Source organism: Pelophylax lessonae (genome assembly GCF_965119305.1).
Source record: "Pelophylax lessonae genome assembly, chromosome: 2".
Lineage (NCBI taxonomy): Eukaryota > Metazoa > Chordata > Amphibia > Anura > Ranidae > Pelophylax > Pelophylax lessonae.
Window position 1 is genome coordinate 193,135,681 of NC_138769.1, and position 19,731 is coordinate 193,155,411.

Sequence of the window (19,731 nt, forward strand, 5' to 3'; positions counted from 1 at the left end):
GTTCTTTCCAGTCAGAAAAAACATCTGAACTTGTGTATAGTGGTACTGTGCACAAGTTCAGATGTTTTGCCTGCCTCCAAAACCCCCCAAAAAATGCCAGCAAAAACACACCTGGGCATTTTTTTTTTGACACTAGAGTTTTTTTTGGCATTTTTTGGGGTTCTTTTGAGGCAGGCAAAACATCTGAACATGTGTATAGGGGGTATATATAGGCATATATGTCTGAATATATACCCCTAGACATATATAGGTGTGATAGTAGCAGAAATATATTACTGTAAATGATTTCATTAGCGCAAGCATTTATTTCTGCTACTATCACACCTATATATGTCTAGGGGTATATATTCAGACATATATGTCTATATATACCCCCTATACACATGTTCAGATGTCATGTCTGACATCAAACATGTCCTCTAAAAAGCACTGGCAGTGGCAGCCCCTGCAGCATAAAAAATGCTTGCTGGTGAGAAGCCATAATCCTGTCCCGAAGCAACTCAGAGAAATTATCATTTCTCTATAGCGGTCACCCTGCTATGGAAGGGTTTTGTCACCCTGCCATAGCAGTCACTGCCAGTTAACCCTACACTACACTACGGTCCCCTGACACTTAACACTTTCCCTACAGAAACTAAATTTTTGAAGCTAACTTAAGTGTAAAGGAGCACTCTAACTACACTAGATATCCCTTTCCTCACACTAAAAATAGCTAAATGACACTTTTAAAGTAAAATTAACAGAACTGCTTCCACTCTCTTCCATGTCCAGTATAACAATGCTGGGAATATGGCGGGGGCGATCTTATATACTGGGGGGCGTATTCACTAATGATTGGTCTAGGGACCCCCTAGTCACTCCAATCACATTCCTAGCATTCTCCTGCCCCCTCAATTGGCTTTTGCTAATGGTTCTGGTCCAATCACGGGCTTTTAAAGCCCATTTCCTGAAGCATTGCATTTTGGGCGGTTCTGGTTGCCGAATTCCGAACTTTTTGGGCAAAAAGTTCTAAATTCGGCCGAACCTCGAACACCCAATGTTCGGGCCGAACCGATGGTGGACCCGACCGTTCGATCATCCCTAATCTCCTCATGGTGCAGTATTTATTAAAACTTCCAAAATGATTAAAAACAATGTACAAAACACAAATAGAGATCCATACAGTGCAACAACAAATATGGCACTTACATATAAAGCCACCAGACTGAAAAGACTGGTGGCTTATGGACCTCTGGCATATAACCCTGCTCTACGAATGTTTCGCGCCACGCGCTTCTTCCGGAGCATTAAGGGTATATGTCGGAGAAATGCAGTATATATAGAAAAAATCTCACCTGACTCTCAAAAACCTCTAGTTAGGATATAGATAAGGACATTTCCGGCGGTCACTTCCATTTCCGCCATGTTTATATTAGTGTCTGCAGCAAAACATTCTCCTTGGGTGCCTTTGTGAAACAAAACAGCTTTCACGGTGTGCTATAAAGCTGTTTGGGTACACTGGGGGTGGCCGGAGCGTCACTTCCAGTACCGCCGCCACCTTTCTGACATCACTTCCGCCCTTAGATTGAAGCCAGAAAGAACAGCGAGAAGTGAGGGCGCGGCCGAAGCGTCACTTCCGGTTCCGCCGCCGCTCTGCAATACTCACTGATCTCACTCACCTCCAACCTACAATGGGAAACAAATTAAAAAATATATACAATTGCGGCCGGAGCTTCACTCCATGGGCATTTTAACCACTTAAGCCCCGGAAGATTTTACCCCCTTCCTGACCAGGGGGTATTTTGCGATTCGGCACTGCGCGACTTTAACGGACAATTGCGCGGTCGTGCGATGCTGTACCTAAACAAATTTGACGTCCTTTTTTCCCCACTAACAGAGCTTTCCTTTGGTGGTATTTGATCACCTGTGTGATTTTTTGATCATGCACTATAAACAAAAAAAGCGTCAATTTTGCAAAAATAACAATATTTTTCAAATTTTTTTATATGAAATTCCCCCCAAAAAAATGTAAAAATCTAAATTTTTTAACATTTTCGGCCAATTTGTTTTATGCTACATATGTTTGGTAAAAAAAAATCGCATTTTCATTGGTTTGCGCAAAAGTTATCGCGTTTACTAACAAAGGGAAAGTTTTTTGTCATTTTTGTTGTTTTTTTTTAACGAGTAATGGCTACCGATCTGCGATTTATTTTGCGGGACTGCGGCGGACAGATCGGACCCTTGACTGACATTTTTGACACTTTTGGGGTTACCAGTGACATTACTGCAGTAATCAGTGCTATACATATGCACTTTTACTGTAAAAATTACACTGGCAAGGAAGGGGTTAACTGTATTGGCGAGGGAGGGGTTAAGTGTGTCCTAGGGGCGTGTTTCTAACTGTGATGGGACATGGCTACTAGTGTAAAAACAGAGATCAACGGTCCTACATAGTAGAACCGTCTGATCTCCATTTTTACACAGGGGAGAATGACAGGCGGCTTGTTTACATTAGCCGTCTGCCTTTCTCCCTTTCCGGCGAACGATCGCGAGTGACCAGCGGACATCGGGTCCGCCGGTCACACGCACTGACTTGTTAGGGAATGAGCCGGGGCGGGCTATTGGCTCACAAGCGAGTGACAGGCAAGTGACGTACCGGTACGTCACTTTGCCTGGCCGGAGCTGACCGCCGCAGTATATGTACTTGCGGCGGTCGGCAAGTGGTTAATCTATTATTTTGCTCTGCAAAAAAGGGGCTGCAAAGGGGAGAACCAAAAAAGGAAATCCGCTTGGATTTATGAATTGTTTGGACTTATGTTCTATTGATGGACTTGATTTTTCAGACACATTTCATACTATTGTTTAGTGCTGAACCTTTTATTTATTTATTTATACTACGCCCACAGCCACCCTTCTGTCCAAGGTTTTACTTACCTCCCATTATAATCTAATTTACCCTCCACCCTCAATCCTAGTTTAACCTCCCTGGCGGTATGATTATGTCTGGAATTACATACCAAAAGCGGTACAATTCTTTTCATGGAAATTTGGCGTTATGTATTATAGGCCTACAATTCTTAGTAATTACTGACTTAAACCTGACCAAAACAAGACTCTAGTAGACATCCCAGATGATAAATTTGAAACACAAACGCATGAATTATAATCGAATCAATAATATTATTTTATTATTTAATTATTATTTAATATATAATATATATAATAAAATTATATTATTGATTAGATTATAATTCATGCATTATATATTATATATAGATATGTGTGTGTGTGTGTGTATATATATATATAATATATAACGCATGAATTATAATTGAATCAATAATATCATTTTATATATATATATATATATATATGCATATATATATATATATATATATATATATATATAGATATATATATATATATATATATATATATATATATATATACATATATATATATATATGGATGCATATGCATATATATATATATATATATATATATATATATATATATATATATATATATATGCATCCATATATATATATATATATATATATATGCATATATATATATATATATATATATATATATATATAATATAATATAAAGTGTGTTTTGTGCAACGTTTTTTTTTTTTTTTTGAATTTCCCTCCCTAGTTCCGCTCCCATGCAGCATTGCTGCTGCAGGGAACGGAACTAGGAAGTGATCGTACCGACGGAGGGACGGAGGAGCGGCGGGACTCTCGGCTGGCGGTCGCAGCAATGAGAGATCATCGCTGGATCGCCAGGATAAGGTAAGAGAAGCTCCGCTGCGCTCTCTGCAATCCACCCCGAGCGTGACTCGGGGTTACCGCTCCTGCAATGAAAAATCAACCCCGAGTCACGCTCGGGATTACCGCTAAGGCGGTTAAATACTCCCCCAGCCTTCCCATAAACCTCTCACGCAGGACAGCAGACCCCCTTCCATTTAGGTGCAAACCATCTTTAGCATATAGATTGAACCCAATGAAAAGTCAGCCCAGTACTATAAAAACCCAAATCTCTCCTTCTTACACCAGGTCTTTAGCTATTGTGACAGGAAGTCAGGTAAATATGGGAATGTAGTCACAGGAAGGAGATACATTTCCACCTGATTTAGAAAGTTCACTGATACTATAGGGTGTTGGCTGCAGAGAGAGCCAGCAGGAAGTTGAAAACCATTCAGCTGTTCAGAATGAGGAGATCAAGGCCTCTATAATTTGTCCAGAGAAAGTCTATTGAGTGCTGCATCCTGACGCCATGTGGGTAGAGGACAGTCCTGTGTGCCCCCTGAAAGCTGAGTGAGCATGGGGAAGACCTCCTGAAGCGGTGTGCGCTCAGGAGGGTAAAAACGAGTGAAGATGTCTCAAAGGTGAGAAGACGAAGTGTTTCTGTGTGAAAGAAAACAAAGGGACATGTTCAATGGACAATGTTTGTGCTGTGTGAAAAGCAAACAAATGGACATTTGAGTGTCTGCTGTAGGATCAGCAGTGTCGGCCCAACAGTAGGTTGGGAAGACTTCTTAGGTAGGTTCCAGCTGTGAGAAGGTAGACGCCCACAGCGGCCAGGATTTATTTTGTGTTTTATTTTATTTTGTTGTTTTGCTGCATGCACTTGTTTGAAGAAATTGGAAGAATAAACCTGTTGTTTGCAAGCACTTTTGGGCTATTTCTCTGTGAAAACGCACCCCCCAAGGAGTCATCTACGCCTACCACCGAGCTAATCCCTTACATATGGTGGAGGTATGCAGTGGGCAGAAGCAGCAAGATCCCTGCAAGGAAGTGCAAATGTTTGATGAACTTTATCTGGTGCATGAGATTGCACAATCTATGTGTGCAGGAGAGAAGATCCTGACAGAAAAAAAAAAAGTGTTTTAAAGAGACAGCGGTCTCAAAATTATTTGATGAACTTTGTTGTGTCTGGTGCAAGTGACTGCACAAACTGTGTGCGCAGGAAAAGAGATCTTGCAAGAGAGAGAACAACTACATGTGTTAAAGAGACAGTGGTCTGAAAATTTTTTTGCTGGACTGTGAAAAATTTGTTTGTGGAGTTATTGAAGATGGGGCGATCCAAACGCCTGAAAAATGCAAAGATAGATGAAATGAGAGACCGGATTCTATGGATGGAGGGGATGCTACCATTTGAACCAGCCCCATCCATGCCTGAACGGAATCGGCTAAAGAGAAAAGTTGTTGTCCCTAGCAACACTGGGGCAAATGAAACTGCTATGGAGACGCAGGGTTCTCAGATGAAAAGTAAACCCAAAATGGGGGAGATGCTGAAACAACGGAGCTTTGCAGCTCAACAAAAGGATCACCAAGAGAGCATGGCAGGCTGGAAACAGAGACGCCAGCAGCCAATGGAGGCCATCGGTTTGGAAGAAACCGAGTATGTGTGCAGGGCTGAGTTGGATGCCTTGCAACGGAAAATGGAAGAAAAGGAACAAGCCGTGGAATTGCTTAAGATGGAGCATAGAAACTTGCAGGAAACGAATGAACTACTCAAGTCTCATGTGTCACAGTGGGAAGAAACCACTGCTCTTCTTTTGGTCGAGTTGCAAAAATGTCAAGACACTATAAAGGAGAAAGATACCATCCTCATGGAAAAGGAAATTGAAATTCAGACTTTGCAGAAGCAAAGCATGTGTGAAATGTTGGAGTTGCGTAATCAGCTGGAAAAAAGTCTTCAGTGTTTGGAAGTTACAAAAATAGACCTGCAGGAGTCGCAGGAACAGAATGTCGCTCTGAAAACGACATTGTCTCTCAGCGACAACGAGAAAAGTGAAAGAGAGGCTAAATTACTGAGTACTGTGTATGAGCTCACCACTTTGAGCAATGTGGTAGATGAATTACGTGCAGACTGTGAAAGTTGGAAAGGTGAAGCCCAACGTTTCCAGCAGCAGTTAAAGGAGAAAGAAGCCTGTGTGGCAGAATTACAGTCTCATTCCCAGAAACTAGCCAATGAGGTGAAGGCTCTTATGCAGGGAAAAGGAGATTGTGAACATAAGAGGGAAAAAGTAGAGGCACAGCTTCTGGAATCGCAAGTCAAGGTGTCAGAAGGTGACCGATTGTGTGCTAAGCTGTCAGAGAAGGCAAACCGACTGCAGGTTGAGTTGGACAATGTTACAAATCAGTTTCTCAAGCAGACAGCAAATCTAGAGAAATTGCGGAAGATTTTTCTATCTTGGAATCGCAGCTGCAAGACACGCAGGAACTCTTACAGGAAGAGAGGTGTCAAAGGCTGAGTTTTAGCACAAAGCTCAAACAAATGGAAGATGAGAAAAATGGCTTCCTGGAACAATTAAAAGAGGAGGCGGAAGAAAAGAAAAACCTATCAGAGCAAGTCGCAACATTGCAAGCTCAGATAGCGGATATGAAAAAACGCATGGAAGAAAGCGTTGGTTCATTACAGTGTGTTGAAGATGTGAAAAAGAAGTTTGATCAGATGCTTGGTGAAGAGAAGACTGTGTCTGCAAAATATGCAGAAGAACGCGACCGCGCAGAAGCGGAGGCGCGTGATAACGAGAGCAAAGCCCTGTTCTTGGCTCGCTCTTTGGAGGAAGCTCTAGAGTCTAAGGCTGAACTAGAAAGAGTTAACAAGCAGCTATGTACAGAGATGGAACATGTGGTCAGCTACAAGGATGAGGTTGAGAAAAGCGTTCAGGAGCTAGAAAAGTCTAAACGAGCCTTAGAACAGCAAGTAGAAGAGATGAAGATTCCGTTGCAGGAACTGGAAGAGGAATTACAGGCAACAGAGGATCTGTCCCAAAGAGGGGATAGTGTGCCTGATGCAGTTTTTAAAAGGATCAGAGTTTTGGGGTCTGTCCTGAGTGAGCCTCAGAAATGTGATGACATGTGGCTTGAATCACCCCTGTGGAATAAACCGTTCCTTCAAAAACTTCAGCAAACAAAGGAGCTGTGTAAGAAATGTGATGTTTTCTCAGTTCAGGCTGAAAACCTAGTGGAGAAAACTAAAGCGGAGAAAACTAAAGCAAGTGATATAAATCTGGGAGAAAAAAGCAAACGCCACCTAGTGGAGAAAACTAAGGCTGTTGATGAAAACGTGAAGCAAATTAAGTTCAAGTGCCTTTCAGGGAATATTTCCAAAATGGAACTGGTGAAAGACAGGTGGCAGAAATTTGATCGTGATCTTGAGATACATTCCATGTGGAATTCAGATAGAGAAAAGGAACTAGGTGACCTTGAGCTGTCAAATAGTTCAGCAGAAAGTGCATTGAAGAAACCTGTAAAAGAATGTGTTGCAGTTCCATGCTTCTTCACTGATGCAGAGAGGAGGTCTATAATGGATACCACCCAGATCGCTGGGTTCAACTGTGTTGTTGCCTTTGACCCCTATGTTGGTGGAAGGAAAGTTGATAATGTTCTGATTGGCTACTTCTGTGAAGAGTTGGGCAAGAAATATAAACTGGATATCAAATCAAATAGTAGGCCTTTACTGCGACTCGCTCAGGAGGGCGAAATATTTAAGAAGTTGATGAGTGCAAATGCTTCAGATCTGCCTCTGAATATAACATGTTTGGTGAATGATATTGATGTCTCTGGAAAAAGGAACAGGGGTCACTTTGAAGAAATGGGTGACAGCCTGGTGTCGCAAATGAAAAATCCTCTGCACAGCATCTTAGAGCAAGCTAAACTCAAGAAACAAAGAGTCAATGATTGTGTACAGCTGTATGGAGAAGCAACTCCAGTCACAGAGGGACGTCAAGAGTCCCTACTTGGAACAAAGCTTAGTGAAGCAGAGGTTCTCAAAGTTTTGTGGAAAACCTTTATGGATTGCAGAGAGAGGCGGCTCAAGAATGTTGAAGACATTAAGACTAGCACAATTGAGTTGCCTATGGATCACGGTCCTCCATGGCGGATAGGACAAACTTGTATGCAAGACAAACTTGAGAAGGAGCGAAATGATGCCAAAAATGCAGTTAGGGAATGTGTATATGAGATGAGAGACAAACTGTGTGACATTTATGAGAAATCTGTCAATGAAGATGACAGAAACAGTTTCACCCGGAAGCTTGAGGATACTAGGAGGCTTATCAGTGAGTCAGCAGTGCTTGACACATGCGTGCCTGGAAATCTGTGTCCCAACCCTAGGGTTGAAACAAGAGGGGGGGGTATGTGACAGGAAGTCAGGTAAATATGGGAATGTAGTCACAGGAAGGAGATACATTTCCACCTGATTTAGAAAGTTCACTGATACTATAGGGTGTTGGCTGCAGAGAGAGCCAGCAGGAAGTTGAAAACCATTCAGCTGTTCAGAATGAGGAGATCAAGGCCTCTATAATTTGTCCAGAGAAAATCTATTGAGTGCTGCATCCTGACGCCATGTGGGTAGAGGACAGTCCTGTGTGCCCCCTGAAAGCTGAGTGAGCATGGGGAAGACCTCCTGAAGCGGTGTGCGCTCAGGAGGGTAAAAACGAGTGAAGACGTCTCAAAGGTGAGAAGACGAAGTGTTTCTGTGTGAAAGAAAACAAAGGGACATGTTCAATGGACAATGTTTGTGCTGTGTGAAAAGCAAACAAATGGACATTTGAGTGTCTGCTGTAGGATCAGCAGTGTCGGCCCAACAGTAGGTTGGGAAGACTTCTTAGGTAGGTTCCAGCTGTGAGAAGGTTGGTCGCCCACAGCGGCCAGGATTTATTTTGTGTTTTATTTTATTTTGTTGTTTTGCTGCATGCACTTGTTTGAAGAAATTGGAAGAATAAACCTGTTGTTTGCAAGCACTTTTGGGCTATTTCTCTGTGAAAACGCACCCCCCAAGGAGTCATCTACGCCTACCACCGAGCTAATCCCTTACACTATGCATTCAGTTCTTTATCTCCCCCTGCCTTTCCTGTGTTGCGCATGGCACAGGGAATATTTCAGAGACTATTACCTTGGAGGTCCTTCCCTTCAACTTGCAACCTAGTTCTTTAAATTGGTTCTTAAGGCCTCCACCTTTTTATGTATGCTGTCATTGGTTCCAACGTGGACCAAGACAGCTGGGTCATGCTCAGCTCCTCCAAGTAATTTATCATCCCAGTCCACCTCATGCTGAACCCTGGCACCAGAGATACAGAAAACCATTTGGTTGAGGCGATCCTGTTGACAAATCATTCTAAAAGTCCTTCTGATTATAGAAACTCCTAATACCACCCCATACTAGATAAGCTGATCTCCCAGCTGGCAGGAGTGGCAGTGACATCTAGGGCTGTCACCTCTGAGCTTGCCATCCCCACATCTTCACCCAACTTGGCAAATCTGTGAGTGTGCTCAAAGTCAAGGCCTTCCTTTTCTGTGAGCCCCTACCACTCCCTCTAACTGCGTTAACTCATCTTCCTACCTAATAATCCTGACTTACCCCTCCACCCTCCCCATTAACCCTACTAGCCACCTTTCAAGGTTGTCAGCTCTGCCCAGTGTTGCAATTTGCTCCTCCAGATCTCTGATGGGAGCTTCTAAAAGGGCAACCTGCTCACCTGCTCACATCTGTCACAGTGGCATCTATCCTGGAGCTGATGCTCCATTTTTGTATACATGTGGCACACTGTATACTTCAATCTTGCTAGCACACATTTTCCCAGTTACAATAATACTATTACTAACAGGAAATTTCAGATGTTACTTACAGGTTTTAGGACTCCTGTTATAATCTCCTGTTTTCAACTCTGTTTTTTAACTCACCATTTAGTCAAACTTCCACTTTGTCAGAGTTCCAGCAAGCAAAAAGTGCAAGCTCAGGGATAAGCAAGCTCAGATAAGAGTTTTACAGAAAGTTTCTATAGGGCCTGTATCACCTGTGACCAATTAACCACTCCCCGTAATTAGTAGACTGAAGGAATGGAAAAAAAGGCTATTTAAAAAGTAGAAAATGACAGAAAATATGCTTAAAAAGCTGCAAGTAAAGACCCCCCCCCCCCCAAAAAAAAAAAACAATAATGCAAACACAGCAATCACCAGCAGTCAAAATCAAAACTGTTTTTTTTTCACTCTCCACTCAAATTCCCCACTCTTCAGCTTCCAACCAGCAAAAGACTCATGCTCAAACACAAAAATTAAAGTGGAATGAATGGAAAAAGGGAAAGGGGTTTCAAGGACCCCATTTTCCTACTTTTTCCTCATGGGAGGGCTGCAGATAGGCAGTTTCTAGCTCCCCCCTGTATAGAGCGTCTAGGCGGGAGATACGGAGGTTGGAGGACTCTGATTGGCTAAAATGCTGCCTGCGGAAGGTCAGGTGACCGAAGTTTCTGGAACCGAGGCAGGCTATATATAGGAGTGGGAGCGAGGGCGTGGAGTCAGTCGCCTCAGAAGATCAGCCGGAGCGGAGCTTCAAGATGAAGACACTACTTCGCCAGCTGCTGGAGAAGGCTGAAGCTGAGGGTGGAGAGAAGTGGCTGCGGCGCTGCTTGGAGCTGACGGAAGAAGAAGAAACGGAAGAAGGACGGCCGCAAAGAAGAGACTTGCCTGAAGAAAAGAAGAGGACGGCGGAGGGAGAAGCCAGCGGTGACGGAAGAAGAGGCGGGAAGAGAGGCAGGCCGAGCGGAGGACGGCGGGGCAAAAAGGAGGTGTCTGCAGGAGAAAACATGACGGACCAGAATACTACAGGACCGGGACTGGAACAACAAGACAGTGCCGCAACTACCGAGGAGCGGCTGAAGAGAAGAAGGACGCCAAGAAGACAATACAGCCCACCGGTGGAAGAACGGAAGGCTGGTAGAAGGCGGGGAAGTCAAGAAGCAGCGAGAGAAGAGGAGGCGGGTGCAGCGTCATGGCAACATGAAGTAACAGAGGCCGGAGCTGTCGCAGGGAGGTCCACGGCTGGCCTCAGTGGCAGCTGCCGGAGGAGCGATAGAGAAGACAGCCCTTTGTATTGGCCGGCAGAAGAAATGCAGGTTTTGGAAGAACCGGGTACTGCCGGGCCGGGTGAGTTAAATGTGGCTATATTTGAAAACTTGAACCAGTCCTTAAATCTTATAGTCAATTCCTTAAATAGTTTACACAGTAAAGTACAACCGGGGAATGTATCTTCAGTGTGGCAAAACCCGGAGGAGGGGAAATTGATGCCAGAGAAATCAACAGGTTTCAGGGAGAAAGTACCTGAAATTGTGTTGAAGGAAAGTATGCCCTGTTCACCTTCTCCTCTGGGCTTTCACCTGGGTGCAGGTATTAAAGAAAAGATTTGGAATGGGGAATTCGTGGATATCTTATCCCTACTTCCATCTAGCAAGGAATTCCTAAAGCCGGAGAAAAATGATGAGGATAGGCGAAGACCGGTTGCTAGAACTTTTAGTAACTGGCTGCAGGCGTTCTGCATATTTGCAGGTGTATTGTGTGAAAAACAGCCTAGTAAAGCAGTAGGCCTTTTCCATCATGTGGAAATCATTCTTGAGGCATACAAGAATTTTGGAGGTGTTGGTTGGTTCTCATACGATGAATCTTTCCGGCAAAAGTTGTCTGTGCATAAAGAGTTACAGTGGGGTTGTAAAGATGTGGGTCTGTGGCTTAACCTATTAATCCCACAGAGACCACAAATTGCCAGACCAATAAGTATGGGAACAAATCAGGTCACAAGTTATAAGAAAGGTATATGCTTTGCATTTAATGATTCTAATTGTAAGTGGCTACATAATTGCCGTTTTAGACACGAGTGTGCTTTTTGTGCTGGAGCACATAGCGTGTCTAAATGTTTTAAAAAAATGGCAGCCAATACGCAATCAGGAAAAGAGCCATTTCTTAAGGGGCAAACTCCTGGTGAACCTGCAAGAAATGCAAACATGGCTGTGCAAATACCCAGATCAACAGAGGGCCAACATACTTTATGAGGGTTTTGCAGAGGGTTTTAGACTACCTATCTTTGAAGGAAAAGGTTGTATAAAGGTGAGAAATTTAAAATCAATTGAGGAACTACCGCATATAGTAGAAGACAAAATAAATAAAGAAATTGCAGCGGGTAGGGTTGCAGGCCCATTCTGTAATCCACCATTTAATAACTTTAGAATTTCTCCTTTGGGTATCCTGCCGAAGAAGGAGCTGAATAAATTTAGGCTAATCCATCACTTATCTTTTCCCTTGGGCAGTTCCCTTAATGACCAGATAGACCCGAACGATTGTTCGGTGGAATATGCTTCATTCGAACAGGCGATAGTTTTATTGAGGGAACTGGGCAAGGGAGCACTGATGAGCAAAGCTGATATTTTGTCAGCATTTAGGTTGTTACCCATTCACCCGAGTTGTTTCAACTCGCTAGGTTTCATGTTCAAAGATAAATTTTATTTTGACATGTTTCTACCTATGGGGTGCTCATTATCGTGTGCATATTTTGAGACATTCGCCACCTTTCTGGAATGGGTCTTGAAAGAAAAATCAGGTTCCAAATATACAATGCATTATCTGGACAATTTTTTATTTCTAGGCCCAAAAAATTCTAGTAGCTGTTTACAGCTATTAAACTCGTTCAGAGATATTTGTGCCCAGTTCAACATCCCACTAGCTGAAGAAAAAACTGTACCTCCTTCTCAAACATTAGAATTTTTGGGAATTTTGATAGACTCAAATAGCATGGAATTTAGATTACCTAAGAACAAGTTGGATAAAATTTACAATCTCATCTTAATATTGATTAGGAAGAAAAAGGTTTTGCTGAAAGAACTGCAGAAGCTTTTGGGTAATCTGGCTTTTGCTACTAGAATCCTGCCAGTTGGGAGAATATACTCAAGGCGTATGTATCTTAAAATGGCAGGATTGAAAAGTCAATTTTCGCATATTAGGCTGACTCAGGATATTCGTGAGGATATGCTGATATGGACACATTTTTTGCAAACATTCAATGGTAGAACAGTGATCCAAGAAGAATTCATTACAGACTCACAATTCTGTTTGTTCACGGATGCAGCAGGTTCTATCGGGTTCTCTGCCATTTGGAGAAATGAGTGGTGTGCGGAGAGATGGCCGGAAAAATGGAAAGTAAAAGGTCTGTTACAAAACATTGTATTGTTGGAAATATTTCCAGTCATAGTGGCAGTAGAGATTTGGGGACGGAAGTTTCAGAACAGGAGAATCCTATTGAGTACGGATAATAAGGGAGTATTATTCGCAATAAATTGTTTAAATTCTAGATCGCAACCAGTTATTTCAATGATTCGATATTTAGTTTCCAGGTGCCTGTTGTATAACATTTGGTTAAAAGCTCGCTATATTCCAGGTAAACTAAATGTTATTGCTGACGCTCTCTCACGTTTACAGATGAGCAAATTCTTCGAACTGGTGCCGGAGGCCAACAAAGTGGGTATGAAATGTCCCGGGCATCTATGGGACTTAGTTTAGTCCAAGAGAATATTCGTAACTCCCTGGCGTACTCAACATGGAAAAGCTATTGCAGCTCCTGGTCACTGTGGTTATCATTCTTACATGAGACCAATGATGGACGGATGGCAATTTCAGAGAGATTGGTATTGTGTTTCCTTGAATCTTTACTTCAAAAGAAATGGTCTTGGTCACATGTTAACAAAACCTTATATGGAGTATCGTATTTTATGAAACTGAAGGGTTTTGAGTCTATATTATCCTTCTTTTCGGTTCAGCAAGCTTTAAAAGGATACAAAAAGAAACAAACTAGGATAAATTATCAAGGCCCAATCTCTGTGAATAACCTAAGAGATATTTGTAAATATGCTGATAGAGTATGTTTTTCAGAATATGAAGTTAAATTGTTGAGAGCAGCATTTTCTGTTTGTTTTTTTTTGCAGCCTTGCGAATATCAGAATTGGTTCCTAGATCGAAAAGAGATGAGGGTGGTTTGTTATTTGAGGATGTAGTTTTCGAAAAAGATAAATTGAAATTATTTTTGCGCAAGTCTAAGACAGACCAGTCAGGTAAGGGGACATGGATATTACTAAGAAAGTGTACAGTGGAATCCATATGCCCGATAAAAACATTGAAGACATACTTGGAGGTGAGGCCTGGAAAGGGGTCACGGCTCTTTATTCATAGAGATTCGTTTCCCTGACTGGGTTTCAGTTTCGAAGGATCTTTGGAAAAATTTTAGCTGTCTTAGGGCTGTGCAATAAAGGTTTATCTTGCCACTCATTCAGAATTGGGGCAGCCACGGCTGCAGCAAACTTAGGAATGGGAGAGGATAACATAAAGAAAATTGGCAGGTGGAAGTCAAATGTCTATCAGAGATATGTCAGATCTAACTATGTGCATTCTAATTCCAGGTAAGAAGTTAATAGTTTGGATCGTTGGGCACTCTTATGTCCGCTGGGCCCACAAAAGAGCTGCAGAAAGAATTTATGGAACCAATCTGGATCTGGACCCAAGTTTATTTGAATTATATTGGTGTGGTAAGGGAGGGATGATCTGGGACAATCTGATGACCGAGCTAGGTAGACTGAGTTATGGTTGGCCATTACCGGACATACTGTTAATCCACCTAGGAGGTAATGACATCGGGAGAATAAAAACAGTGAGCCTATTCTTTAAAATATGTTTTGTTATCAAAAAATGGAAGGCTTTTTCACCTGGTACGGTTGTAGTATTTTCTGAGATCATCCCTCGACTTATTTGGTTGCAAGATAACGTAGGAAAGGTGTTTGAGAAGATGAGGAGAAAAATCAATCATAGAATAGAGAAATTCATGAGTATAGGTTATGGCATATCCTTTAGGCATATGGACTTGGAAGGGGGTATTCCGGGCCTGTATTGGAAAGATGGGATACATCTTTCGGATATAGGTTTGGATATAATGAATTTAGGATTACAGACAGCTATAGAATTGGCCGCGGGCTGGTGGGGTAGTCAGGAGGTTAGTACCTCCTGACTTAGTGGAGGTGTCTTTATATGGTTAAGTGATAACCCGAGCGTCAAAGCTGGGTAGTTGTGTTATGTATTGCAAAGTTATGCTAATGGTAAAAGTGAAAAAATTATTGATTGATGGATTAATGAGTTAATTAATTTATAAACCAATAAATAAAGGCCGTGGCCAAGTTATTATCCAAGAAAGCTGTCTGGTGTAAGTTATTTATTAAATCTATAATATAGATGCTTGCCATCCCATGAATGGAAAAAGGGAAAGGGGTTTCAAGGACCCCATTTTCCTACTTTTTCCTCATGGGAGGGCTGCAGATAGGCAGTTTCTAGCTCCCCCCTGTATAGAGCGTCTAGGCGGGAGATACGGAGGTTGGAGGACTCTGATTGGCTAAAATGCTGCCTGCGGAAGGTCAGGTGACCGAAGTTTCTGGAACCGAGGCAGGCTATATATAGGAGTGGGAGCGAGGGCGTGGAGTCAGTCGCCTCAGAAGATCAGCCGGAGCGGAGCTTCCCGCCCGCCCAAATATATATTAAGTCACGGCCTTATAAATTTATGTGGTAGGGTCACCTTTTTCGAAAGGGGGACAAAAATAACCATATATTATATGGTTAAGTGATAACCCGAGCGTCAAAGCTGGGTAGTTGTGTTATGTATTGCAAAGTTATGCTAATGGTAAAAGTGAAAAAATTATTGATTGATGGATTAATGAGTTAATTAATTTATAAACCAATAAATAAAGGCCGTGGCCAAGTTATTATCCAAGAAAGCTGTCTGGTGTAAGTTATTTATTAAATCTATAATATAGATGCTTGCCATCCCATAAATATTTTCAAAGTGCAAAGTCAAATTTTGGCTAGGAAAGTCTATTTCTACTTTTGCACATCCAATACTACAGAAAAAAAATGCTACAAGGCAAGCAGGCTGTAACATTCCATCATACATGATTGACTGCCTGTGCAAGAAATAAAATGTTTTCAGTGACTACCTGCACTACTACAGCAGCAAAACATAGGGTGCATTATTCTGAATAGTAGCAGATCATAGATGAGCCATTTTGTATTCTAATCTGACCACCTAACCTGAAAATATATCTATCTATCTATCTATCTATCTATCTATCTATCTATCTATCTATCTATCTATCTATCTATCTATCTATCTATCTATCTATCTATCTATCTATCTATCTATCTATCTATCTATCTATCTATCTATCTATCTATCTATCTATCTATCTATCTATCTATCTATCTATCTATCTATCTATCGGATATATTTTATAGTAGTTTAGCAGTAACATTTTTTCATCTTACATCCTGGCCAAAGGTAAAGAAAGAAAGATCACAGGAGGAGACCATAGCACAAGCACAGCATTGTATACATTCAAAATAGTAACTCAGAAAGTCAGTGAAACAACAGCCAGATGATGAACATTTTCAAAAGAAGAACAGCAGCCCTAACAACTATATACTGAATCTCTCAGGAAAGATCTATTTCTAAATTAAACCTGATCATATAAAATTGTTGTATAAATATTGAAGCCTAGTTTTCTTTCAATAGTGTGGTACACATAATAATGTAAGATAATTTATATTTTATAATCAGGGCATCATGCCATTATTTCCCATAATCTGTCACAGTATATATATATATATATATATATATATATATATATATATATATATACAGAGTATCTGTAAACTTCTATTAACTTGTTATTGTTTAGTAGTCTATATAAAATGATATATGGAAAAACATTTTACAAGAGGCATTCACTATCACATAAAACCAGAAAAATGTTTCACCTCTTTAAATGACTTCATCACTTGACAAATTGACTGACCCTTTCACTAACAATTTATAGCAACTGTTCTAAATGTTAATGGAAGGACCATCATGACAAAGGTGACCTAGAACATATATATAGAAAAATCATGCACTTCTGTTTGATTAATCACAGTGTTGTGTGCTTTCAGCATATGTTCTCATGCACATGTAGCATATGTTCTCATGTTTAGTGTAGGTGAAATTCCTTTTCATCAGAGAAAAAAAAAAAAAAAAACTATTGTATTTTTAAAAGCTGTTTTGCTGCAGATATATGTCATTATGCAAACTGTTGCTATAATTAAAGTGTTGTAAAGAGTGGTATTGGCATTCTTTTATACTTACATGACAAAGCATCAGGTTTGCTTTAATGTTCAGTTTCCCCAGCAATACATACACTCCTTTTTGGATCTCAAACTGTATGGGGGCCTCTGCACTATACAATGCGCTTAGTGAACTGGTAAGTGGCCATTTTGACCACCTTTTAAGTTCACTACCATCCTGGGTGGACCTTCTGACAAGTCCCCAAAGAGGGGGATTTCCCATTATAGGCTCAATGCTAACAGCCCATTCAGACTGGCGCGACAGGATTTTGTGGGGCGACCTGTGAAGTCGCGGTGCACAGCGTGCACCGTGACCTCGGCGCGACATGCACGGACTTAATATAATTGAAGTCAATGCAAGTCGCCTCCATGTCGCCCCAAAGTAGTGCAGGACCCTTTTTCTAAGTCAGAGCGACTTGTGTCGCTCCTATTAGAACGGGTCCTGTACTATTCAATGGCGAGCGACCGACCGACCGCGACTTGTCAGGCGACCAAGTCGCCTGACAAGTCGCGCTAGTGTGAATGGACCCTTATCAGAAAGTAAAACATGTTATTGTTATTATTATTATTCAGGACTTATATAGCACCAACAGTTTGTGCTTTACAAAATAAAGGAAGAAAGTACAGTAACAACATAATTCAATACAGGAGGGTTAGGAGGACCTGGGAGCTTACAATCTAATACTATATTTGGACACAGTTTCATCAGATCCTTTGATCTGTTTTTTTTTTTTTTTTTTCAGATCAAGTGTGGCATTTAAAAAGTTTACTTTTACCATAATGGCCTTCCAAATTTGTATCCCAACACTCATTCACACCCTTCACACCTGGGTTCCGCATCTGTCCACTTCCAATGGATATTATGAGGGTGTCTTGCTCTTCCCTAGACATTTTTTTGGGCATTACTGAGAATCTAGAGATAAACAAGGAATGAATCTTTTTTTGCACCAAAATAGGGAACAATGATAGTGGAGCACTAGCAACACCCACAAAGAAATTGTTTGCTAACAACACCCAGCATCTTAGAATTCAGCAAGTGATTTATCCTACCTGACATCTCAGTTTTGTTTAAACTAACAGGTAAGTTAGTTTAGTTAAGAAATTGAAGAGAGGAGGTGATCATAGAAGACAATCTTTTGGTCAAATAGTATACCCCATGTATTAGAAATAGTACTGAATACAATATTTTTACAATTATTTTCACAATTATAGATGCTTAGAGTTTAGGACGTATGACAGAAGAAACACTAATAAAAGAATCACCCTCATTTTACCACTTAAAATGGGTAGTAAGATACCATTACAACAACTCAAAACTGTTTAAAACAATGCTGGTTGTGAAGTAGGGTTGGGGTAAACCCCCTGGATATAAAGCATCCAGGCATTTCCAGAGTGATTAACCCTCTATATATTAAACAAGCCAAATGATACCGTTCTATCATATCCCCCTTGGAAGACACATTGACCCTGTGTCGTACGCGTAAGGGAGGGGCCCGGACAGTATCACAGCCAAATCTAGGAAGGAAAGGAGCAGCACACTGAGGATCTCCATTCCCACCAGATTGCCATCACATGCAATCAATAGAGATTGCTATCAAAGATGTTGTATGTTTAGTGTACTTGCAGCACCCACTAAATGTGAGTACAATACTGCTTTTTATTCAATAAACATTGTTTGAAAGTTATAAGCACTATTGAAGTCCCCCCTTTTCTTTCATGTGACATCGCATGGTAATGTGAGGGTCATCTACTAAAGTGAAACACTCTCCTGAGAGGCTGACATACCACCGACTCCGGGAAAGGCGACCCTGAGAGGGTAATTTGCGATGTATGACCTAGCTTAGCCGCTACGTCACAGGAGAAGAGGTGAGAACCCAGACACACAGGGTGTTGTGGTGGAGGTCACTACAGAGGCTGTTATTGAATGCACAGTTTTAATGGACTATTCCTAGAAGTCTATGGGAAGTGCAATATTCGGCACTGGAGAGTAGTACCTGGCACTTTTTTGCACCACTTATTTTGAATATGGTTTGCACTTGGATAATTCACTTATATTCATCGGTTTTTAAAACTATTTTTATATAATCACTTATTCATTGTTGATTGTATTGGCACGGTATGCACTTTACATTTGATGATTGATTGCCACTATAAATATTGTATGCACTTTATATATCTATTTATTGTCACTATATTAGTATTGAATGCCCTTTATTTATGTAATAATTTATTAATTTATACTTATTGATTACATTTTGCATATATATACACATATACTGTATGTCTGTGGAGCACTTTATATTGCGCGGCATTATTTTAATTAAATTTTTAGTAAGAAGCAGATTGTTTGCAAAGAAGTACAACCTAATACATTATAAGCAGATGCTGAGTACTTGGAACCAAAAAGAATATTTTAGAAAAACTAGATACAGAAACAATGTTTACCAAATCATACCCTAGGGGTAGTTAAAACAAATTTCTAATTTGTTAATGGCTTTTTAAACTAACACTGAGTATATATACAGTATAGTACATATACATATTTCTTTGGACCATAAGCACCAAAAGTATGTAAAATTTAGGCTGTTTTATTTATTTTTATTTTTTTATTTTAGTATAGATATTTAGGCATTTTAACCACTTCAATACAGGGCACTTTCACCTTCTTCTTGCCCAGGCCAATTTTCAGCTTTTAGTGCTGTTGCATTTTGAATGACAATTGCGCGGTCATGTAACAAAACATAAACCAAATTTATTTCCCCCCCCCCCCACAAATTGA